The following is a 25,786-nucleotide window of genomic DNA, read 5'->3' as shown; positions in this document are numbered from 1 at the left end:
AATTCTGGTTTTGATATTTATAGAATGTGGCAAAAGCTACAAGTTTTGGTTTGTGGTCAGTTGCAAAATCATGATTGTGTCAATTATTGTGATTTTCAGATACAAAAAGTGTATTGAATTATTAATTTGTTCCATTTGAAATTTCGTGGCTAAACCGTCGTCTACATATCTATACCAATAAATCAATGATTTGAAATTTAAATGTTGTCGAATAGTTTCTCAAAATTTTCCATGAAAATTTCAGAAAATTTCATCAATCGAAACACTTTTCTGGGCCGTTTCCAATCGTGGCTACACCATTATGGAAAGTTCTTTTTTTATTCATTTGGATATTATTGAAAATTTTCACAGGGAATTCACACATACAGAATTAAAAATGAATCGAATAAAGAGAATGATGATGTAGTTTCAAAATGAACTAGTCCCACAGTGTTTTCAACTTCATCAACTCCAATACTGGGATTCATCGACCGTTTTGGCGCCATAAAGAGATGATAATACCTGAATATCATTTTCAGACAGATCTAATATTCGGCGGTGGAAAGAAGATCAGATTTTGGTGTAAAAAAAAGTAATTTTCAATATATCTGAGGTTTTGCTACTATCAAAAAGCTGCCAAAACAGCAAAGTGATTTGGTTGAATGGAATAAATAATTTCAAACGAGTACAAAATATTTTGATTCATGACTATTTCATTCGTTGTATGTAACTGCCTGTATAAGAAAGAGTTTTTACGAACCAAAAAAAAATTAGAACTTGTGGTTGTTGTTTGTTTTTGATCTGAGGGTGGTTCTCAGTAAACTTCACTAGCTTACTGAAAACCACTTAACATTTAATTTTTAGTTCATATCAATCGGTTCATGAATGAAAACTATATGTCACTTTGAAGAATCACGTCAAATATTGAGCTGAAACATTAGTTATTTATAATAATAGGCGTATAGATGAGAATAATTTGAAGTTAGAAAATCTGAGAAGACCGAAAAACTGAAGTTCAACAATACCATCATTATTGGACTGGAAAAGAACTGAGAACATTAGCTTTTATGTCCGGCTCACCCCTTCAACTAATCATAGCGGCCTGTCTTTTCGTGAATACGACTCCGACAAAAACTTGCTATGATGGAAATCCACTAATTAAAATGTCCCACAAAAAGCTTTCGCATCCATGAAGCTATTAATGTACTCACTTCCAAATCCATACTTTTATATCCTGATTGATGTCCCTTTTACCGTCATTTCATTGTGTTCCCTAATGGTTTTTGAGAGATAAACGGCCTAATTCCCGTAGTAGCTACAATTTTGAACATTTGAATTTTTCTCTGAGGGAGTGTACTCTCGAGAGGCTCTTTCGTTCGGTTCTACCACCATATGTTAATGTTTGATGCCGTTTGTTTTATATTTTCATGGAATACATTTCTTGGATTTAGGGGTAGAGTTTGAGGTTTCGAGTCGTGTTTTTCGAAACTAGTTGATGCTCAAATAATGAATTGATTCAAGAGAGTAATAAACTAAATTATACAGTGCGAGTCTCTAATATGGAACAAATTCACTAAATCAAAGGTGTTGTTTTTTTTTTCGGAAATATGCTCGGACACGTCGATAAGTATTTTAAAGTGCCCTCATCTTCATGCAAAAAAAATATACTGTGTGTCTCAAATATGAGATATGACAATTTTTTTAAATGACAACCATGTTTTTTTAATGACTCTCATTAAAGGGTTCAACAAGTTGCACATGCCTGCAAAATTTCTATTTTTTACTCCTTGTTCTTCAAAAGATATTTAACAAACATTATCTAATTAAATAGTCTTCCTTCAATGAATGCTTCGAATGTCAGGGATACCTGACAATGACATTGTCATAAAAAAGTTATCAAAAAAAGTAAGGAGAGTAGTATCGCATTTCAATCATATTTGTGCACAAAAACTGTCGTTTCACAGTTTGTTGTTCGCAATTAGTAAAATGCCGTACGTAACTGAAACACATAAGATTGAAATTCTAATGATGATTGGCTACGGAGGTAGGACAAGAACACAAAATGAAGTTACCCATTTATTCAGAGAGAAGTATCCTGATTTACCACCCATATCGCGAAGTACTGTAAGCAAAGTTCCGGGAAAATGGGCATTCGAGAAAAACAAATAATCATGTTAGGAGTACGCTCTGTGAAGAGGTCAAAATAAATGTTCTTCCCTCTGTCGAAGAAAATCCTCATGTCCCCACTAGGCAGATAGCTAGGGAACTCGAAATTAGCCAGTCTTCAGTGGCAAGAGTTCTTAAAGCTGAAAAATTGCATCCATTTAAATAACAATCCTCCAGGAACTCACAGAAGATGGTCCAGATAGAAGACCCCAGTTTTGCGAACAAATGATGGATCTACTAGACAGGAATGTTATACAAAAAGAAAACGTTTTAATTTCTGACGAATCAACGTTTATGTTGAATGGTTTGGTGAATCGTCAAAATTGTCGTTATTGGGCAGACAGAAACCCACACTGGATGAGCGACGGCCACACTCAACATCCAGAAAAAGTCAATGTTTGGGCAGGGATCATGTTGGTGATCGAGTTATAGGACCGATTTTCTTCCAAGAAAATCTTACTGGAGCAAGATATTTAGAATTCTTGCAGGAGGACCTAGTTCCGAATTTGGCTGACGTCCCGAATAGAAACATCTGGTTTCAACCGGACGGCGCGCCTCCTCATTTTGCAAGCCCTGTCCGTGAGTACCTGAATGATGTATTTCCAGGCAGATGGATTGGCAGAAGAGGACCCTATGAATGGCCACCTAGGTCTCTGGATTTAACACAATTGGACTTCTTCTTATGGGTTTACTTGAAGAGCAAAGTTTTTAAGACCAAACCCGCGAATATTGAGGATTTTGAAAGAACGAATAAGACAGGAGTGTAGGCTAATTTCCGGCGAAATAATCAGAAATGTTCAAAACGAGTTTCAGTTACGTTTAAGGTATTATCAGTTAGTAAATGGACAACATTTTGAACACTTGTTAAAGAAAGACCATTGAATTGAATTACTTTTTTTAATTAGATCATGTTAGTTGAATATCTTTTGAAGGACAAGGAGTAAAAAATTGAAATTTGGCAGGCATGTGCAACTTGTTGAACCCTTTGATAAAAGTCACTGAAAAAACAGGTCGTCATTTAAAAAAATATCGATGACGTCATATCTCATATTTGAGACACACTGTATAATTTTTTTTAACATTCGAATAAAGACAATTTAAAACACTAATCAACGTGTCCGAACATATTTCCGAAAGAAACAACACCTTTGATTTAGTGAATTTGAAAATCAATTTCATAATGTTGCCTTATGTACTAGTCACAGGTAAATCTGATAACTGAAAATATTATTTCAACAAACTTGATAGTGAACTATTGAGTATTGGTCCACCATCGTTATTCATAATATTATTATATGTACTTATGTCTACGCTCTCATAGGCATCTAGATGCCTATTGTTGTTAACTTATCCAACCAATCTTAATGAAGTAAAGTCTATGGAACGGTTTTGTTGCAAAACATGATGGGCGACTGATGATTTTCTGGTCTTCCATATTTTAGGTGTGCTAAGAGTTCCTTATATATTATTTCAATAGATCTTTTAGTTTGTCCATAATAGTTTGTTTGCATCGCAGTCCTTACATTCAATTTCGTAAATGTCAGACTTTTGCGAATTCTCGACTTTGTCCTTTGGATTTCCTTAAAAGGTCTGTGGTGTATGACTTATTTTAAATACCACCTTCATACCTAGTTCATTCATTTTCGTCGTTTCTAAAGATTGAGATTTCTTTCATTCTTAACCTAAACTTTTTTTCCTCATTATATAATCCATATATATTTATGTATACATTTTTAAAGAAATAATTTCACACCCAGATGTCAATATAAAGGTGACATTAGTTCAAATTTCAATCTATAGAGTACACAAAACGCAAAATATATATTTATACATGCAAAAGTCACTTACTTAACACTCATTCATCACTGTTTCTCCATACTGGTGAGTCCTACGAAGCTGAAATTTGGTATCTAGGTGCTCCTTAGGTCTTAAATGCGCAATAAGAAAGGATTTTCAAATATTCCCACCGGGGCGCCCCCGTGTTTACATATGTAAATTACCTTTTTATCACTATTTCTCCATACCGCTATATTTTTGGACGCTGAAATTTTGTATGTAGGTTCGTTTTATACTGTAGATGTGCAATAAGAAAGGATTTTTAAATATTTAAATTGGGGCGCCAGCAGGGGAAAAAGGTGCGCCCATAAAACAAAATTATCTTCTCATCACTGTCTCTCCATGCCCTTAAATTTATTATCGGCATTGCAACCGTGCGGAGCCGAGGCGGGAGTTAGTACACCTTTAAATGATTCAATGTAAGATATTGGCTTTTGTGATTACTGTATGATTTTATTAGTATGACGAAACGCCAATTATATGATATGCTATGATTGATGTGCAGGAGTTTTATAAGTAATATAATATTGATGAAAATGTTTATGGATTTCTAATTGAAAGGCATAAATCTCAGTGAGGTATTCAAATCAGTTTTTCCGTTGAGACAAAATTTCGATTGAGAAACAAAAACAATTTATTTGACTCTTTCGATTCAATGTTACTCGATTTTGATAGTCCAGCTATGTTATAATGTTGTTTATCTAATAGTCCATACTGGTTTTATTATTCAATCTTATCATTTCAACTTACATCACGCACAAAATTTTTCTCGTTTCCTAACGTCACGAACAAGCTCTTTGAGCTGGGTCTTGTCATGTTCATTTCTGTATTTGTGCTTGTTTGTATGTATTCTGTTATCTGACATCGACATTATCAATATTATTATTATCTGATTGTTGCCATTGTTGACAAGTCTTACATTGTTTTGAGTATGTTGACCAGCGTCATAATAACATAATAACATAATAACTAATATCTTACTACATATATTTCATTGAAGGTGGGTCACCATTACTAAAGACATATGTTTACACAAACTTGGTACACGAACAACCTTTTGACATTATCTGCCTATTGGATAATCGGGCAAAAATGTACTTAATCAATGCTTGGGTTCATGGAAACGTCACCACATCATTAAATAATATTATCACATAGAGAAACGCGACAAAATATTAAATATATGACTCGGCTAGTTAGATATTTTATTTTTATAAAAACATATGCAGAATGTGTTAGTAAATATTTAACGCAAAAAATATAGTGTACCTACATTGAATCCAAAAGTAAACATCACACATATGACGGTCATAATCACATAATAATCAGGGTGTTTCTTAAATGATGTCATTAATTCCAGGCAATGGTATGTAATCGAGAAACATTTATTCTTTGAACAGTTGACCACTTCAGAAGTGACAAGGTTTGGAATGAAATTTGAGATTATTTTCTTCAAAATAAAAATCTGACTGGACCAAGCGGTTTTTTTTCTCAACGCTAACTATGAGAAATCAGCCTTAATTCGTCCTCATTGTTCCAACCGGTATTATTTCCTGTTGACTCTCGATATTTCATACTGTATTCTATCGTTATTCAAATAATGGATCGCATTCAAAACTCATCCATTATTAATTCTTATTTCCCGCCCCATTCACTCGAACATTTTTCACCCCAATGCCAGTGTTTCGAAAGTAGGGGCGACATCCGGCGATATTAATCTAAAAATGGTGAAGTTGCATTATTTGTCGCTCTGTTTGCTCGCTAAGAAAGGCCATCCTTATTTCCCTCGTGACGAGCTCTATTTAATATGAGAGGCAGACAAAGGCTTTAAAATTTTCACGGAACTTCAGAAAGTACTCGAAACTCCTATTTAAAAGATTGTGTGGGCATAAATTTAAAACGGTGGCTCGGGATACGCCGGGAAGTTACTTTTGTTGGACGGATGTTCGTTCGGAATGAGAAATGGGGTGAGTGAGAGGCACGGATGTGTATTTCTGGTTGTTTTGTGGAAAGTTTCGCACTGTGTATTCAGCAGGACATTAGCTTGATTGGCGAAAAAGAATCTTCATTTTTATTCAGAAATTCAAGAATAATATACTTTCTTCTGTTCCATCATCAAATTTTGTTCCAGAAAACACTTCAATTCAACTCGCAGATAAATAAACCAGCTTTGGTTACATTTTTTTTTTGAATACATCAAAGAAACATTTGATTTTTGTTTCAGAAATGATGCACAGTATAATGATAGCGTTACCAAAATACGTTTCTTTCTGTCGTATCAACGCAAAATAACTCAAATCAAAGTTACGTTTTGGAAAGTACGTACAAGATGTGACAGAAATTTTGAGTATGGTGACCAGCGTCATAATAACATCTTGAAAAATATTCATGAGAATGAAAAAATATAGGTTAATATCTTACTACATATCTTTCATTAAAGGTGGGTCACCGTTACTAAATACATATGTTTACTCAACCTTGCTATACGAACAACCTTTTGACATTATCTGCCTATTGGATAATCTGGCAAAAATTTACTTAATCAATGCTTGGGTTCATGGAAACGTCACCACATCATTAAATAATATTATCACACGCGACAGAATATTAAATATATGACTCGGCTAGTTAGATATTTTATACGAGTATTATTATTTTCATAAAAACATATAAAATATGTTTGGGATGCAAAATGTGTTAGTAAATATTCAACGCAAAAAAATATAGTGTACCTACATAGAATCCAAAAGTAAACATCACACATATGACGGTAATAATCACATAACAATCAGGGTGTTTCTTAAATAATGCCATTAATTTCAGGGGATGGTATGTAGTAACCCAAAACAAAAAATCTTTCAGACGGCGATCATGAACACAAATCATTCCAGAAAGGATCAAAATAATTGGTCTGTCTTACATTCCTGAAATGAAGACTTCAAAATAGAAAATAACGTTATTTTGAATCACTATTCACGTTCGTCTTCAAATGTTCGATAATTTTCAGTTTTTTATAATACAAAAAAAATTTTGTTTCTGAAGTTTCTGCCCGACAAGGCCATCTTCATATGATTGTAGATTTTCCTCTGTTCTGTCGTACTTATAGAAATACGAAATCATATTATTACTTTCTGCCTTCCTAATATATTGATTCTGAACGTGATGATCCAACAAACTATCTTGATGTCACATCGTCATCCCAGAGATATTGAATGAAGTTCAGACTAGCGACAAAGTTACAAGCGACCGAGAACAAGTGAAATTCATAAAATATCATGAAAATATGGTATTGTATTGTAACTTTGAATCATTATATGAAGCTATAGAATTTGAATGAGCCTACCACTCACCATTATACAGTGTGACACACTGTAAGTAAAATAAAACACAAACACTACGGGAAAATCCTCGAGGCGCTCTCAGAGCGGTGCCTGTGCGAAAGTAGTGACTCACATTGGATTTGAATCGCTGGAGATTGAATCTATTTGGAAAAATGTTCTCAGGAACTTTTTTGCACGTAAAGGCGGTTCTCCAAATGAAAGAATGTTTGAACAGTAAGTTTGAGGTGTACTGAGTTGAATCTCCAAACGATAAGCAGCCACAGTCCGTCGCGTATTTCTGATATGTACCGCTCTTGGTGGAATCAAATGTGCCAAGTCACTTGAACACTTCCAGTGAAAGTATTTATAGGAGAGAGACAAATCTCCAACGATGTTGTTCCATGTTCGATGTTCCAGACTATCAACGTTGCAAGTGATGTTCGCGTCTTCAATCAAGCGGATGGCACTTTTCTGGATGGAATCCAGCAGCTTCAGGGTAGGTTTTGGGGCGAAGCTCCATACATGAGAACAATACTTCAAAGAAGGTCTGATTTGAGCTTTATAAAGCATCAAAAGTTACTGAGGTGTGTACAGTTTTCTGGTTCGGAACAGTGTTCCAAGCTTTTGAGAAACAGCCTTTGCAATTCCAGTGACATGATTGGGCCAAGACATATTGGTGTCCATTTTAACCCCCAACAAACTTATCGGAGTAGAGAACTGCACTTCAGCAAGATTGACATCTGACCTCTTGTGGTCGAAAGTCAGCCTTTAGGTGCTTTTACTCTCGTTGTCTGTTATTTTTGTCTCTCGGGGGTGGTCGTTGGATATACAATTGATGCATTTTTATATTCAGTTGAAACTTGATGCGTCCCGAAACGCACACGTTTTTTTCTTGAAATCAGCTTTTGTCCTTGTACGAACAACTACCTCTAAAAGTAGATAATTGTTCGAGTTAAGGTTTACGAGATCCGATGATGGCCAATAAGACAGAAACATGTGTCGGCGGTTCACTTTTTTGAATTTCAAAATCAATATAGCGTATCAGTAGCCACGTTCACAAATTCGTCATGAATATTCTTGTCCTTCAGAGACTTCTGAACCGTGAATATTGAATGAGCGGTCGAGGATTCATTCTATATAAAATGCACTTGAAATGTATTTCAAGAGATTTTCTGTTTTCTCAGAATCCTACGTACCAAATGAAAATATTTCTGTAAGAAGATTAGAGAGAAAAAACTAAATAGTTTCGCCTTCTTGAGTTCTGAAATGTCTGTTCTTGAAGAGGTGAGAATTGAAAATGGTCGGTCTTGGTAATACCAATTGTGGGTTTATAATGATAATTCACTAGAAATTGTGACAGATACAACTCTAATCTAATTGTTACTTTATAAATAGATTTTGAAGGAGTATTTTTTTGAAAGAACAGATTTTTGGAAAAAAAGCTTTTTAGTTTTCCCTTGTCCATCTTTGTAGAAATTATTTTGTAGAACTTCCAAAAGGAAGAAAGCAATCAACTCCAAAATAAACTCTCTACAAAGATGTGTAAATCATGCACAGAAGCTACTTTCAGATACAAACTGGCAGAAAAGAAATCCTCTCAAAACAACTATTTTTATATAAACATTGAATTCAACGAATGGAAAATACTTTTGAAACAACTACTTCCATATGAACATCGAATTATACAGAAATCACTTTTTCCTATTAAGTTTGTATTCCAAACATTCGTAATGAAATTGAATCAGAGAGCATTCATAGGAAGACTACCCAATTTAGCATATGATGTATAATATACTCGTACATACATGATATAAAATTCTATTCATATGTTTGTTATTTGTTAGTCCTCTCAGGAGTTTATAAGGCTATAAAAGTAATTAATCTGATTGAAAAACGAATTGTTTTGAGAGTGTCTTGAAATCCTGAGATGAATCTCTTTCTCCATTCTTCTCGGTTAACTTAAGTTTATCGAAAACTTCTCAGGAAATTTCTCAAAAAAAGTAACTCCATTAGTTGAATTTTTTTTAATCAAAATCAACAAAGTACAAGCATTTGAATTTATTTCAGTGGTAGTTCCAACAGTATCGTCTGTGTGATATTATATAACAAGTTTTTCATCATCCTTGTATGATTTCCACTGAATAGTGCATTTTGTAGAACACACACACTACTTAAGAAAACGTGCTGGACTCAACTCTCGTAAAAGGATAAGCCTGAGAAAGCAAAGAAGATGTCGACATCATTTATCGGATCGACAATAGACTCAATCCACGTATGCCATACATGCATGCTTAGTTTTTAGGGTTTCGGTTTCATCAAGTTACCTTCAGTGAAAGCTACAATAGTAGCACGAATTTCGTTTGGCGGTCGATGTCACAGCGTAGCTTCATAGCGAATTACCATGTAGAGCCTCGTTTATCTTTGAAATATTCATGGATTGAGTATTCTGTCTTTTTTATAGATGGCGGTTCATTTTCAGAGTGACTTTGATTAATGATCAAAGCATAGCGTTCAAGAAAAGTTCACTGAAAATAAAACTGAAGACGAAACGTCGGTGTTAGCACGAGGCGGTGATTTCGCGATCATGTCGCGCCAGGTACCAAACAGGGAAATCAGTACGGAAGCGGCAATCAGAAATCTACCGGATGAGGAAGAGGAAAAATCAGGATTGTAAGGTAACAGCAAACATTTTGAGCAAAGCGCGACTTCCAAAATGTAACGTCTCAAAAAGGGAGATTGCAGCCTTAAAAAGCTTGAACGCTGATAAGAGTATCACGATTCTAACAGCAGGCAAGGGAAATGCCATGGTGATTCTGGACACGGAAGAATATAACAGCAAAACTGAAGAACTACTGCACCCTACAAACTAACGCAAACTTAAACGGAACCCAACACAATCAAGATTGAGAAACGTTAACAAAATCAATAAATTTCCTCGCTGTCGAAAACCGTACAGAGAACTATTTTCAGAACTGATGCCGTTCCTCCCAGACTATACGGTCTTCCGAAAGTACACAAAATTAACATGCCACTGAGACTAACAGTCAGTGTCCCAGGCCCACCGACCTGGCTTAGCATCTAGCCTCGCTCCTCCAGTCTCATGGGAGAAAGAATTTGACAGACTTCGTTGGTAAAATTAGGGACTTAACTCTGGATCCGACGGATATCCTGATCACGCTTTTAAAGAACATCGAACTAAAAAGTTAAAAATAAATATAGTTAAAAAACTTAAAAACACGCTTTTAAAGAACATCGAACTGAAAAGTTGAAAATATTTTTTTAAATAAGCTTAAAACAATATCGATCGGAAAATACTAGTATTATTGTGAAAAAAACGCGGGCGCTTTGTGCCATATTTTTTGTATATCTAGCGCCCACGCTTTTTTCACAATAATACTAGTATTTTTCGATCGTTATTGTTTTAAGCTTATTTAAAAAAAATATTTTCAACTTTTCAGTTCGATGTTCTTTGAAAGCGTGTTTTTCAGTTTTTTTAAACTATATTTATTTGTTCAAGTTTAACCATAGACAGGTTAGGAATTCAGTGCTAATAAGGTCATACTTGCGTAAATCATACATGCATTGTGTAATTTCTGAAAAATTTCTATAGGTATCTGGATTCTGGTGAAGGCCAAAATATTCATTATAGCGCAATGAGTAGGACCAGACAGAATCAAACAGTCACACAACCCGAGTTCAATATCTACGTTAAGAATATCCCGTGCATATACAGTTTGTCAATAGATCATTCACATGCTTGTCAATTCTCAGGTTATAATCAATGAACAGTAAAAGGTAAAACTTTAGTGCAACGCACGTCTTCAGCAGATGAAGAAGAACTAAAAAGCTTGATTGGTGAAACATGTGTCGAGAAGAGTTTCTGGTGATTGGTGTTTGTTTTGGATCAATAAACAGGCCAAAACTCTCAACGTTATTGAAAGTTTTGAGTGGGTTATCATTGAAATACATTTTTAGATTTGCATCATTTCTGACCTCTCTGTTTACACAACCTAGGACAAGCATCTTAGTTTAGGAATCGTTCAACTGCAGAGACTATGATTTTGATACTTGGAGTTTCCAAGAAATATGTTATGTAGACAGAAAATAAGAGAGGACCGATTATACTATTCTAGGTGTCTGACTTCGTACAGATGAGTAACTTATTATGAAGTTGATTCATCTAAGATATTCTTCTAGATATGAAAACTTGCTGAGTAACTGTTTTTTCTTTCAATTGAGAAAAAAATCATAATATCCATTCTTGTTGTACTGAAGCAACTTTCCTTTCTTAGCAGTATTTCATCAAAAATCCAACAATACGTCCTAACGACCCACAACGTTCACAGTGAATCAACCAGATGAAGATGTCGTGTCAACATTGAATACAATTTTATATTTTGCACTCTTATCAGCTTCCTTACGCCATCCCAAACACTTTTTATCGAATATACTTACGCTTCATCCCACGTCTTATTTGAATGATATATATTATTGTATTACAAATCTCAGATGCCTCTTTTATATCCTTTGCTGGTGGAGATTTGTTCGCTGCTGACTCTAGAAGAAAACATGGGCGTGCAGAAAAATATATGTTGAAAGTTCACATTGAAACGTACCTGAAATTCTATAGGAAGAAATATAACTGACTGATTCTTGAATCAACTGAATACTTCGTTTTTTTTTCATATGTTTTTTTCATAAATTCATAAAAAAAGAATTGGTAAACAGACATTATCATTGAATAAAAATTAATGACGAACATTTTGAGCATTCATTGCTATGAACTAGAGTGATTAATGGATGCATTTTCTCTTGAAATTATTATATTTATCGTTTGTTCACATATTATCAAAACTAAAATATAACTGTTGATTACTTTGAAATGGTTGAACTGATTTTCAAACGTAAAACAGTGTTGGATCAATAATTGAATTATCCCCATTTTATTTGAAAAAACGACTTGGTAGCTTCCGTTCAGCGATGAGTGATTCGAATCCAGTCTTTCTTATAAAAAATAATAAAATTTATATATTTATATATTTTATTATCTTGTTTCGTTCGAATGAGATGAGATGTGATGGGAGACTCTTTATTCCACAATGTATGTTGGAATAATATAGTATCAACCAGAGTTACAGGAATGTCCTTCTAGGCAAGTTACGTAATTGTAAAACGATCAGTTGTCTTTGCTGAAGATGAAATAAGAATGTAAATGTGTGGAGTCTTACAGCCAAAGATAACTGTGTTGAATCTATTTTCCGGGTTTTTTTGTTTTTAGTTCACATTACTGCGGCATCCATTATCAAAGGCGTTGGATTAAATGATAGATAGCCAAATTTTACTTTAGTTCATTGACATTTCCTTTGTATCGAAATTATCCCTATGTTCATGCATTTCTATTGCTGCTTTATATATTCTTGGATAGTAATTTTGAGTCTTGTCGAGTGTTTGTGTATCTTCGAATGAGATGGTGTGAGTGTCTCCTTTGAGAGCATGTTCGACTACTGCTGATTTGTCGGTTTGTCCTAGTCGACAATAGGTTCGTTCCAACCTTGAGTCACAAACTGATTTCCAACTGTTTGTAAATCGTTGTCAACGCGCATGTCTGGTAAATATTGGTTTCTGATTAATTTGAAATTTCTGATTGGAACAGCTGATAGTTCTACTGAAGTCTGGCATGGAATTTCAACATAACCTTTAAAAATATTTTGGGAAACAAAGTTTTTGGCTTTCTACTACTCCATCTTAATACAAAAAAAGGGGATGAGGGAATCTTCCAAAGAAAGGAAGGAAGTAATCAATTTGAAAATAAGTAACTCTATACATGGATGTGTAGATCATTCAAAGAAGTAACTTTCAGACACAAACTGAAAGAATGTCCTCCTGAAACAACTACTTTCATATAAACATTGAATTACACGAAAGAAAAAAAAATTGTTTTCGAAACAAATACTTCTATATGAACACTGAATTATACAGAAGATACTTTTCTCTACTCAGTTTGTATTTCAAACATTCCACAACGAATGTCACTCCTAAAAATATAACCCTTTCAATTCTTTAAAAATAAATCTAATCAAGTGTATTTCTGGAGAGTAAAAGAAGGTTGCAGTATTTTATATCTCTATTCTATTTACTTATCAACATGGAACTGGGAGATCACCGCAATAATTAATTTGTGTAATTAAAGATGTTCATATTATAGGTTCACTTAAAGAATTCCCAATTTTTCCTGCGCCAGCAGATACATAATTTATTTTATAACAATTTTTGCAGGTTATGTTGTTTGTAAGTTGCATGAACATAAAACAGTAATACGGAATACGCATGCGTCAGATTGATGGTTAGAAGATAATCCCCAAACCATTCTGATAAATTTCGAACAGGTTTGAATCTTGGATGGAACAGAAAACTGATAGTTTACTAATGGTTCGAAACTCACGTTGGAACGCAATCACAGTACTGCGCAGAATCCTGACTGTCAGAAACGGTTTCTGACGCTGGTTGGAACGAACCTAATATCTCTTTTGTTCAGAGGGTTGCTATACTTCTTTTTGTGGTTTTAATAGTTTGTTTCACGACGTGTTTCTCTAAAATTTCTCTAATCCTGCCTGTAACATTTTTAGTAGGAAGAAGAGCTTTACAGCTTTTGCCTTAACAGGCCTTGCTGGTTACCTTGACTTTCTCTCTCGTGGGTCGTATGGCCCGCTCGAATTCTTCTTCGCTGTACTAATTCCCTTTAAAAGTATTTTTTGAGTGATTGAGTCGCTCAGGAAGACTCTTAGGTTCACAAATGCGTCGAGCTCTCGCAACCAACGTTTCAATTACTCCTCTCTTTTGTTGTGGCTGGCGGTTAGAGTTTTCATTCAGGTACCTGTGTGTGTGTGTGGTTTCCTGGACACTCTATGGCCCAATGTCCCATCTTCACGTCTGATCACAAGAACATTCGAAAATATAGTTTGAAAAACTAAAAAACAAGCTTTTAAAGAACATCGAACTAAAAATTAAAAAAAAAAAAATAAATAAGCTTAAAACAATAACGAATGGAAAATACTAGTATTATTGTGAAAAAGCGCCCACACTTTTTTCACAATAATATTAGTTTTTTTTGTTCGTTATTGTTATAAGCTTATTTAAAAAAAAAAATTTAACTTTTCAGTTCGATGTTCTTTAAAAGCGTGTTTTTCAGTTTTTCAAACTATATTTATTTCTCATTTTTTAGTTTCGTATACTATAAAAGCGTGTTTTTAGTCTTTTCAAACTATATTTATTTTATCTAAACTTTGTCATCAATCAGCCGTATATTGTTTAGAAAAATGACCATTGATATTTTCCGATTCCGGAGAGGGAGCCTGAAAATCAACTACCAAGCCCAAGGCAGCAGGCGCGTAAAGTAGGGCTACGAATAAGGCAGCAGGCGCGCGTTTTAATAAAAAAATACTTTTTTTAAATGAAAAAATACATGTAAAGTGAGTTCGAATTATATCAAGGAGGTTACGTACCACACCATCTGCCCGCGAAAAGATCAAGCCATAATGTCGATAATTCTGTCAAATACAGATAGAAAATGAAAAGGAGAGTGACAAACAAACATACATACATGCAGGTGAAGCTAATATAAAGCGTGAAAAAAGGCTATAGTTCTTGTTCCTTTGTGAATAGGAGTTTTACCATCTTGTCATACCACTAACAGTCAACAACATAACACAGGCAACAATATGGTTTCCGGGCCGCTTGCTCTAAGGACTGTTGTTCAAAATTGTTCGTGGAATATTTTGTCACTAGCAGACTCAATGGACTGTCCATTACGGTACCATTCGATTGTTGGTAAAAAACACCATCCCACTAGAAATGAGTTGATGATAAATAATGAGTGAAGAGAGCAGTTGAATCTCCTAGAGATACTTTTTCAATTAGCCGTATCGTTTCTTCGATCGGAACCATCGTGTAAAAAGAACAATCGTGTAAAAGTAGAAAACGACGAAGCTCACTAGTATGTCTCAAGGACCTAACTTCATATATCTGATCTTTTAGACTCTTAAAGACTCTTCTCGAGTCTTTAATAAACGACTCTGTTTTTTCTATGAGCTGCTGCAGTTGGGTTGTCAAGTATTTGGCAAACTCATAAGTTGATGAACCTATCGAATTCACGATAGGTCTTGGTAGCAAATTGTCTTTATGAATTTTTCAGACGTAGCGAAAGGGCTTCTGTATTTTGTAGGATCTTCTTCGTGTTTTCTCCAACACTTTACTAACGGATTGAATGATTCGTTTCTCTAAAAATCTCGGAGGTCGGATCCCGACTGAATTTTTTATGTCCCTGGATCGAGTAAGACGGCAATTTTCTCATTATAATCTTTGGAGTTCATCACGACGGGGGCACTTCCTTTGTTAGCAGGTAATATAAAGAGGTTCCAATCAGAACTGAGTTATTTCAGCGCCTTTCGTTCCCGTTGTGTTGTGTTGGCCTTAGGTAGTTTCGCGCGCCTTAGAATCCTCGACCTTTCTTCTCGAATAAGTCTTTCACATTATCTCATGCGAAGATACACAAATATTCGATGAAATGCAAAATTATTATCCAAGAATATATATATATATATATATATATATATATAGAAAGGCAATAGAAATTTAGAAACACAGGGATGATTCCGATAGAAAGAAAGAGGCTATGAACATTATTGAAATCTAGTTTCTGCATTGAAAACAACTCTAGTAGTCTGACTTTCACCTTATCGCCTTTGATAATATTTACCACAGTAGTAGACGAAACTTCCAGCAAAAAAATCTGTAGAACACGGTCAAAAAACCTTGAAAATAGCATTCACACAGAAATGAGATTCGTTCATCATTGAAATGCTGAAGAAAAAAAATCTTATAATAGTTGTGAACAATCAGAATTTGAATATGCATTTAATAAAATTCCCAGTTCAAAGTCGGAATTTCAGAAATTTCGAGTTTGAAGTTGGAATTTACCAAAAAATTCCATACTATAATGTAAAATGAAACACGATACATTATTCAGGTGTGGCTTATGTATATTTTTTTCTGTTGAATAATTGATCCACTGATAAGTACACATTGATTGATATATTTGTTTCAATCATGAGCCTGGATGTGAAAGCTTGTGTTTTTATATAGTTATATAAAAGAAAAGTTGCGACCCAAAAGCAATCACAGCTGAATAATTTGTCACAAATCATTAACGCTCAATCATCCAGTGACCACGAGAAAACCAGAAAACCGTTGACTGATCTCAGTAATGAATGGAATGTCAAGAAAGACGGATAGCTCTACGCCCTTGGAAAAAAAATCACGCCCGGTCAGGCTGGATTATACGCGTATACCCTTTTCTTGTATCTCCTTTGAACTGCTGCTGTCTATACAGCTTGTGTAGATGGGATTTCGGGGGTTTATAACTTTTATAAAAGAAAGAAATGGATATCTTCGACGTAAAGTGATTCTGCAGGTTGCTATCGAAACGCAGATCTATTTGACATCGACTTTTTGTGAGATTGAGTGTATCGGTTTTTGTTAGATTTGGGGTCGTTTAGGAAAATTATGAGGACAAGTGGAGATTTATTATATTCTGGAGATTTTTGTCTGACGGAGGTTTGCTGCAGTATTTTGATATGAAAGATACGGACCGTTTTAACACCATATTTCAATCTTCTTGTCTGCTAATGACGACTTTGATGCATTTGCCTTGCGTATTATGATAGTAAGAGATTTATCCATTGATTTACAAACGGGAAACCCCCAATTCAGTTCACAAAGTATGAAAACTCATACCAGACAGTGCGTAATCTACAGAATAGTTGAATAACTCAGTTGAGTTTTGAATAAATACAAATTTTTGGAAAGAAATCAATTGCGTGCGTAATAAATTACGCACGAACTATCCAAAGACATGGATCGGTATGGTACCGCGTTCATTTGGCCCACATCGTTCGTCAGTTTTTGCCGACTTAAGGCGAATTGCGATCCGATCCTGTTCTGATTGCGATCTAGTGTGTATATAGTTACAATAATTGTATTGAAATGTGTCTTTTTTCATTCGAAAATAAAAAAAGTGGTAGTCATTATCGATTTGAAGATCATGCCACAAATGAGAAAATTCACCGAACTCCTTTCTTTTTGTGTAACCCCACATTTTCCGCCTTCATCGATATCGCCTTTGCCTAATGTGACGATGAATCAAAATTGATAATACCAAAGCGATAAATTCTTCATCAGAATAATTGAAAAACCAGTTTCAAAGAATCATTTCATCTACTACGATTTCATACAAATTGCTCAATGATTTGCAGAGGATGTCCTTAAAAAAAAAAAAGAAATCATTTTTGCTTCTCAGGAAAAGCTCAATTTTTCCCAACGATCGCCACACAAAATGAATTTCTGTAATGTGTTTTACACAGCAACTTTAAAAAATGTCACTTCATGTATAAACATTAGAAAAACGTATTTTCTCAGCTACAAATTTTTATGCCAACCAAATTCATCTCAACCTGATATTACTAACCTTCTTCTTTTTTTTTTCAGGTGAGACATGTTTTGGAGAAGACGCTTTAATCATGAAATTAGTTCACATCGTTAATGTGACTACTTTGAGATCTGTATATTTTCCAGGCTCCTATCTCCTTTCATATTTTTTTTTTCTGATTGATTCGGGCATTACTTGAAAATCCATAGTAATTTCATAAACTACACCTTACGATTTGATCTCCACAACTTTTATTTGAGAAATATATCATGACATGTTTCGCTAACACAGTAGCTTCTTCAACAGTGATTTGAATACTACAAGTTGCTTCTTATGCTAATATTTATATACCACAGGTACCAGATAACTACTGTGTTAGTGACACATGTCATGATATATGTCTCAAATAAAGTTTGTGGAGATCTGTTTAAAAAAATCTGTTTAAAATCTGTTTTTCCGTTAACCAGCTGTCGCACCCCTACGAACGACAACCCTCAGAAGTCGAAACTTGTGCGAGCTAAGGATTAACGAGGTCTTACCTTTTAACGTGTGATTCCTAACACGGGTTGGACGGTAGCAACTGAAGATCGATCGTTCAGACTAAGGCTTGAACCACCGACCAACACGGTAGTCAATTCGAGTGAGTGAACAAAGCACACACGCCGAACCGCTTGGCTACCGACCGATCAATCAATCAATAATCAAGCAATTGTTTGTATATTCAATAAACTTATAGCTCATCAGGTTGAGTTTTCATATTCCTGAAGAAATGTATCTGTATTTTCTCTGCATATCGACTTGGACATTTCAGTATAAATATTTAGTGGCTTTACTTACAAATGCATGTAAATGAGCTATTGTCATAAATGAAGGATATATATTCTCAAACCAATTGTTGAAAAAATCTGTCTCAACAAGTTTTTGAAAGAGAAGTTCTAGCTGCACTCATATCAAGTCTTTCAGGTGTTCGTCAGTGATATTAAAAATTCAAGACAACGTTTGGTGATCCCATTACTCAAATGGAAACTTCACATCATTCATAAAATTTTTAGTGAGTCGATTTCTAGTTACCCTTTTGCGAAAGTGAGTTTGGACAACATCAAACAACTTGTCTTCTAGTTGTTTCCGCATCCCAGCTATAGTTACATGCTACTGTCGTTGGTGAACATAAATAGATGATTTTGGAAATGTTTTGGCAAATTGTTCACGTATGAAAGAAAAAGTACCGGCTCCAAAATTCCTTCTTGAGGAGTTCCAATAGTATTACAATAATTAAAAAAAAATATTTTGTTTATCGATATATAAAACTAGCGATGATGTAAGTAATTGTTATGGTTCTACATCTTATCTTGGTTCCATTTTTCTAGAATGAGTTTTTTTGGTATGACTCAATAGTGGCAGACATCTTTCGCTCTTTCTTTCAAATAGTAACTTGCACGACCTGTATGTGTGATTGGAATTGAGCCAATCCGATGATTGTCCAGCTAGCCTCAAAGCGGCAGACGTGCTAAATCCTCTTCTACTCTACATACGCACCGACAGATATGACAAAGTTTTAATTACTTGTCGCCACACGGCAGATACAGGATACAAGGCCTGAGTGCCAAATCATGTTCTACTATTCGTGCCAGACGGCTGAAGCACGTTTCCCGCATTACTATGATTTTCGCACGAGAATATCACAAATAGGCGACGCTAAGGATTGAGTCGTTTTCGTGGTTTTCGTCTCGCACAAGTCGGGATTGAAAGATTGTTTTGTAGAGAAATTTGTACGGAATATTATGCGGTTAGGAAAGATTTGGTGGGTGTATCTCAAATGAGTTTGAGTCATCTCCTGATGATGCCACCGAAAATTCAATATATTTGTCTCAATGAAAAATGGTCTGTTCATGAGTAACTTCTTATATATGATAATTTTGTTCATTTCATCAGTTTGGACTTTCATTGTCTAATATCATATACATTGATTTGAAATCCCTGAAAGAATCTGTAAAAAAATAAAAAGATTAGCTGAAAAAAAGAATTTTATTGAGCAAAAAACTGAAATTACAATGAAATAACATGCAAGCAACAACCAAAAAAAAAGACAAAAAAATGAACTATTAACGGGAGCTGAAAAATTATTAAAAAGAAATGAAAATTAAAAGATTCCAAACCAAGTTACTTCACGACGTTTCGATTGTTAGTATCCACAATTGTCTTCGTGTGATAGCTGGACTTATTCCTTCGAGATCTGACTATGTATAAGTAACTAGACTGCTTTCACCTGTCCCCTCTTCCCTCTGTCCGCTTCATTGGTTTTTGCGGGAGCTGACCGTTTAGCGGGAGTTGGTCGTATTCCGCATGATTAGAGGTTTCCATATGTTACGTATCTCTACGCTAGCTTGGCTAAATGCATTGTTGGACAACATATATGCGGCTTCTTTGAATGTCTCCTGAACAAGTGTTCCTCATTGTGGATGATTTCAGCTTGAGACCATTTGATGTTATGTTGATGAGTCCAAACATGCTCTGCTATCCCGGATTTGCTGGTTTTTCCTCGCTGTGTGTGTTTTTTGTGCTCGGTAATGCGAACTTACAATGACCTCTTAGTTTCACCGATGTATGATTCTCCGTACTCGCAGGGTATCCGGTAAATGCAATTCTTGGAATCGCAGTCCGCGTTTGGTGGCCTGGTTTTCGTGAGACTGCTACGGATAGTGTTCCCAGATCTGAAGCAGGTTCTGATGTTATACTTGGACCCAGTCCTTCTAATCCTTTCCGACAATCCTCTGATATAGGGAAGTACAAGTACTGGTTGTGGCGGCTTCTGTTCCTTGTCTTATAAATGAAGCCTGTTCCAACATCACTTAGGAGTAACCATTCCCTAGAAGGTAATTTTTGATGATGCCTAGTTCCTTTTGTATTGCAGATCCCGAAAGCACGATCTAGTAAAATCATAATGATTCCTCTCTTAGTCGATTAATGGTGGTTGGAATCCTGGTACAGATCCTGTCCCGTGTAAGTGGGTTTTCGAAACTTTTCTGATTTTCAAATATCTTCGACGGATGTCCTTGGTCAGATCGACTTTTGAATATTCGATATAGTACAAAATCAGTTTGTTGCTTTCATGTCACTTTCTACATCAGTAGGTTACAGCTCTGAACATATTGAAGTATTCAATTTTATCAAAGAATATTAGTTTCAGAATTTTCAATTGTGAATTACTAAACTTTTGACAATTCAACTGTAAGAATTATTCATCTGTTCCTGTTTCTATAAGATAAAAGATTGAGTGGATTATAATTCCAGCTAACACATTGTCTCTGAGACGAATTCAAACATAGTATTTTGAAAGAAATATGCCATCAGTTGAAGCTATAAATTCAATTTGTGAAGTTTCCAAAGCATTTTTCATTTATTTCACAATATTTGCTTCTGTACCATTCCAATATCTCTCAATTCCCAATTTCTTTCCAAATGGAAGTGGGTCAATATGTTATGTAAACAGAATGCTATAAATATAAGGAGAGGAATATATTCGGATGGGTCACAAATACAACTTTCGAACGCCTCATCTTTTTGGACGTATATGAAATATGTTCGTGAATAGAGAGGTTGGCGAGTAAACAGCCAAAGGTATTGATGAAATATTTCACCGCAGCGTTTTTTTATTCACGTAATTGGGTTTCTTTCGTTTTATGTTGTGTTAACTGTGAGAAAGTATTAATAAAATCAAAACGCAAAATACGAGTTCAACTAATTTGGGACCACTGATTTTATCTAATTTTGACATAATACAGTAGCCCGTCCCAAGACTATTGCAGATGTCAAAACGCATCACGTTTTGCAGTCAGTTACATATATATGTACATAAATATATATATATATATATATATATATATATATATATATATATATATATATATATATATATATATATATATATATATTTTTTAAATGATGCAACTAATTTTCCTTTATTTTTAGTATTTTAATATGAACATATGTCACAAAAAGGATTTGAAGCTTTATAACTTCTATTCATTATATGCGAGCGCTTTCGATAGCTGGCTGTGCTATTATCATCTTCTTGACTCTATTGAAACTGAACGTTGTATCTTCCTCTTTGTTATTTTATGCGGTTAGAACGCCTTAGTGCAGGTACTGCAGGTACATTTACCTATATTTGGGTTACATCAGGTAATATCAATACATATTTCTAGATTCACTGTTTCTAGAAATATGTATTGTATTGTATAGTATATTGAATTTTAGGTCTTGTTGTGTTTTGATTTGTATTTGTTCCTCGATAAACGAATCATGACATTTAAATTTATGGATGTTTAAGTTTTCCCAGATGTCCATAGGATTTCCTTTATTGACTTGTTTTATGAGTCTGGTGGGGGAAAATTATGTTTGTTTTGTAGAGCGTGTATTGCGAGGTTTGATTTTTATGTTAATAAGTTATATATGCCTTTTTGTGCTCATTATACTTTTGAATCAGTTTTTTCTTGGTTTGGCCGATATAGAATTTGTTGCACTCCGAGCATTGTATGCTGTACACCCCGTTAAAGTTATTGTTTTTTTCATAGCTGTTTATTTTTTGTGTTATTTTCGTGTTTGGCTTGGAGTGATGTTGATGATGATGATGTTGCTTCATCAAATTTTGTCTGAGAAAAGGTTTGTTTAAGTGGCCTATTTTCAGAATGGATAAGTTTTCAATTATATATAAAAACAGAATTTCATTCAACTCACTTTATATAACCTTTGAAAAGAAAACACAATGAAAATATTTTTTCATGACCTGAATGAATCAACTCGTTAGTCGATCATTGGAGTATACATGATATTCATTCAATTAAAATAATATGAAAGTCTGCAAATGATGTGATATGAAACGTGAATTCGGAATCATTCTAATAGTTTTTCATTAGCTCAATACAATCAAAACATCAACCAACATGACTGGCATCAACAGATTGAATGAAATATGTTAATTAACAACATATTCATGTTGCAATATAACATGAATTCAATTCTGAATGAATGTAAACAAAATGAATATTCTGATGGAATTTCACTAGCTAATGATTAGTGATTCCAACTGAATTATAGCTTCGAATTGTTCAATACTATAATATTGTTCATCAATGCATAATAAAGTTATTTGTGTCTCGTCATTATTCAATTCTGTAATCTGGCTCATTAAAACTTCTAGTCATTGAACCACTTTTCCACTTTCAGAAAAACTGTTATCAAAACTTTTATCAAAATATACTGAATAGTACTAAAGTTTTATCCGAACACCAAACCTCGACACGTGTTTCGATCACCAAGTGATCATCTTCAGGAGGAAGAATAAACTCCAGTAATATTCATTACTGCACCAAAGGTTCCAAACAGTGAATTATAAATACAAATATACTGAAATTTTTTAAATCAGTCGTATTGAGGAATTGAAAAAAAAAACAATAAGATTACAAGAAAAAAATCTTTTTCCGTTAACCAGCTGTCTCATGCCTAAGAAAAACAACTCTCAAAAGTCGATACTTTTATGAGCTAAGGACTTACGAGGTCACCTAAAAATACGATACATATTTATCATTGCAAATGTGGCAAAATGAATGAGAGAGGTCAATTTCAAAATAAAAAAATTTCAATCTTTTGCTGAAACAAGGACTTCTCCTGTCCAAATAAAACGAGATTGAATCGACATTGAAAATTTGTCATACTAATATTTCAATTACATTTTTGCTTAATGTATCCACTATAGGACTGTGTTCCAGGCAGAGGTAGCGGCCATCGAACACTGTATAGGGGAAATAAACAGACAGGAGGTCACAAATAAAGCTATTGCAATTTTTTCCAACAGCCAGGCGGCAATTGAAGCGCTTAGCTCTTTTCAAATCTTCTCAAGCCTGGTGGAAAGCTGTCTGAGCGCACTTAAGGAGCTGATTACCCAAAATAGGGTCGCTCTAACTTGGGCACCCGGACATGAGGTTCACAAGGGCAATGAGGAGGCCGTTGTTCTAGCCCGTGGAGACGCATCTAAGGCTATGATCAGCTTAGAACCCTTCTGCGGGGTAGCGAAAGCATGTATAAAGACATCCATGAGACAGGCGGAAGAATAGTTCATATAGAAAACATCGCCCTGATTCACGGAAGACCTGCTGAACCAAAATCGTAAGGCTGTAAGGATAGTGGTGGATCTAGTAACGAGGCATATCCGACTCAAAAAACATATGAGCAATATGGGTCTGACAGAAGAAACCCAATAAAGGTTCTGTCAAGAAAAGGAAGTAACCGCACTGCATGTGCTCTGTGAATGCAAAGCGATGGCAAGATGCGGGAAAGAGGAGCCAGAGGTTGCGAGCTATATGAAGGGGTCAGTGTCAAGGCTAGGGAGTCTCATCAAAGAGATCGAGCTAGATGAGCTCTAACAACCAAAGAGTATCACAATAGATATGAAAAGGTCATGGGCTAGCTCCCCATCTAATCCACTATAGGAGCAAGTTATTCTGACTGAATATCTTGAATGTTTTGAAATCAGTAATAGACTTGGAATCCCGCAAGAAATTGATGTTCAAAGTACCACAAGGAAGAAGTGATAGTAACCGTAAGAATGGCCAAAAAAAATTGAAGTTCACAAAAAAATATGAGCTGTACTGTAGCATCACAAGCTACAAATTCTGTATTTGATAACTTGATAAGTGTATGCAACTACAATATATCTATAAATATATGCAATGAAAATATTTGCTTGTCGTCAATAGTTTTTCAAAATGTACTCGTTTTGAAGGAGGGAAAATTTATGTTGAGAGTGTACAATCTTTAGGGATTGAGGAGTGATTGAACACTTTAAGTTTTGGCAAGACGTGTACATTCTGTTGGCACTATGAAAACGTTCAGAACCCATTGTTATCCAAGCTATTTACGTTAGATTAGAGCTTTTAGGAATGCCCTATTTCTACAAACCATACCTTATATTGAAAGTATGTGGCTCAGTCGTTTCTTCACCCAATGAACTATTGGAGCGGAATCTACGAACAAATTTCTGACCAAAAGCAGGTGAAAGTATTTTTGCGATTCCTATGAAACGGCCAAGCCGTTTGGTATGGTTTGTAGTTTCAAGACGTGTTTACAGGCTCTATATTGAATGTGTGTCCTAATATGCAGTCGTTTTGGCAATACTTTATCAGAAATGTTTTTGGCGGCCAAACGACTGAACAATGAACTGTTCGATACCTGAAAGTCATTTTACGCACTTTGGATGATTTGTAGAGTTTAACGATGAGACAAAACTTGAATAACTGAAAGTTGGAGCAAAACCAAATTGTAAAATTGTGCCGAAGGTTATATAATAATGAAAATAATATCATTTTTCTACACCCGTACTCTAACAATACACTTATATGACCATAATCCGTTTCATAATGATATCCATTATGATATAGATTTTTCATAACGATACAGATTATCAACCAATAGAAACCCATAATTTTTCAATCAAGAATCCTGTTCCTTTATTTGTCCTAGATTCTAACCTAAGTAACTAATTGCTTTATTTGTAAAAATAAGTTTTCATATTACCTACCTATATTATCAAAATGTCTGAAAACAGCGATATAGAAGGAATACCATCGACTCCAATATTTTTAAAAGATCAGATTGATTACAGTTGTTATATTCAATATAAATATAATTAGAATCTTTATAGTTTTCATATATCCATGATAATACCATTAAGTTTGTGTTTTTTTTTAAATATGAGTTAATTACTGTAAATGTGTTCAATACAAATATAATATTTATAGTTTTTCATTATTTATAGGGTTTAAAAAAAATAGCGTATGCAACTCTCATGTAATGGTTATTAATACACTGGCATATACCATACAAAACTCGCCTTCGGCTCGTATCGTATCCCGGTTAATGCTCGTGTCTTAATAACCATCATTACATGATTGTTGCATAATATACTATTATCAATGAAAACAAAGAATGTATACAGAAAATACAA

The 25,786-nt window shown here is 34.6% G+C and overlaps 1 long non-coding RNA gene across 4 annotated transcripts in view; it reads left to right on the top strand.

Annotated features, from left to right (window-relative positions):
* The window catches only part of LOC141485747 (uncharacterized), a 726,844-nt gene that overhangs the window by 478,840 nt on the left and 222,218 nt on the right, over positions 1 to 25,786 (top strand). The window contains exon 3 of one of the 4 annotated variants that reach the window (XR_012467407.1): positions 17,844 to 17,899. The exons of the other annotated variants lie outside the window; for them this stretch is intronic. This is a non-coding gene — a long non-coding RNA (uncharacterized lncRNA). The remainder of the gene's footprint in view (positions 1 to 17,843; positions 17,900 to 25,786) is intronic. 4 annotated transcript variants of the gene reach the window in all.

Source organism: Leptinotarsa decemlineata, unplaced genomic scaffold, assembly GCF_025532065.1.
Source record: "Leptinotarsa decemlineata unplaced genomic scaffold, Ldec_3_MD MMD2_tig00026330_RagTag_RagTag, whole genome shotgun sequence".
NCBI classification, from domain to species: domain Eukaryota; kingdom Metazoa; phylum Arthropoda; class Insecta; order Coleoptera; family Chrysomelidae; genus Leptinotarsa; species Leptinotarsa decemlineata.
This window is presented reverse-complemented; position numbering and strand designations above follow the sequence as displayed.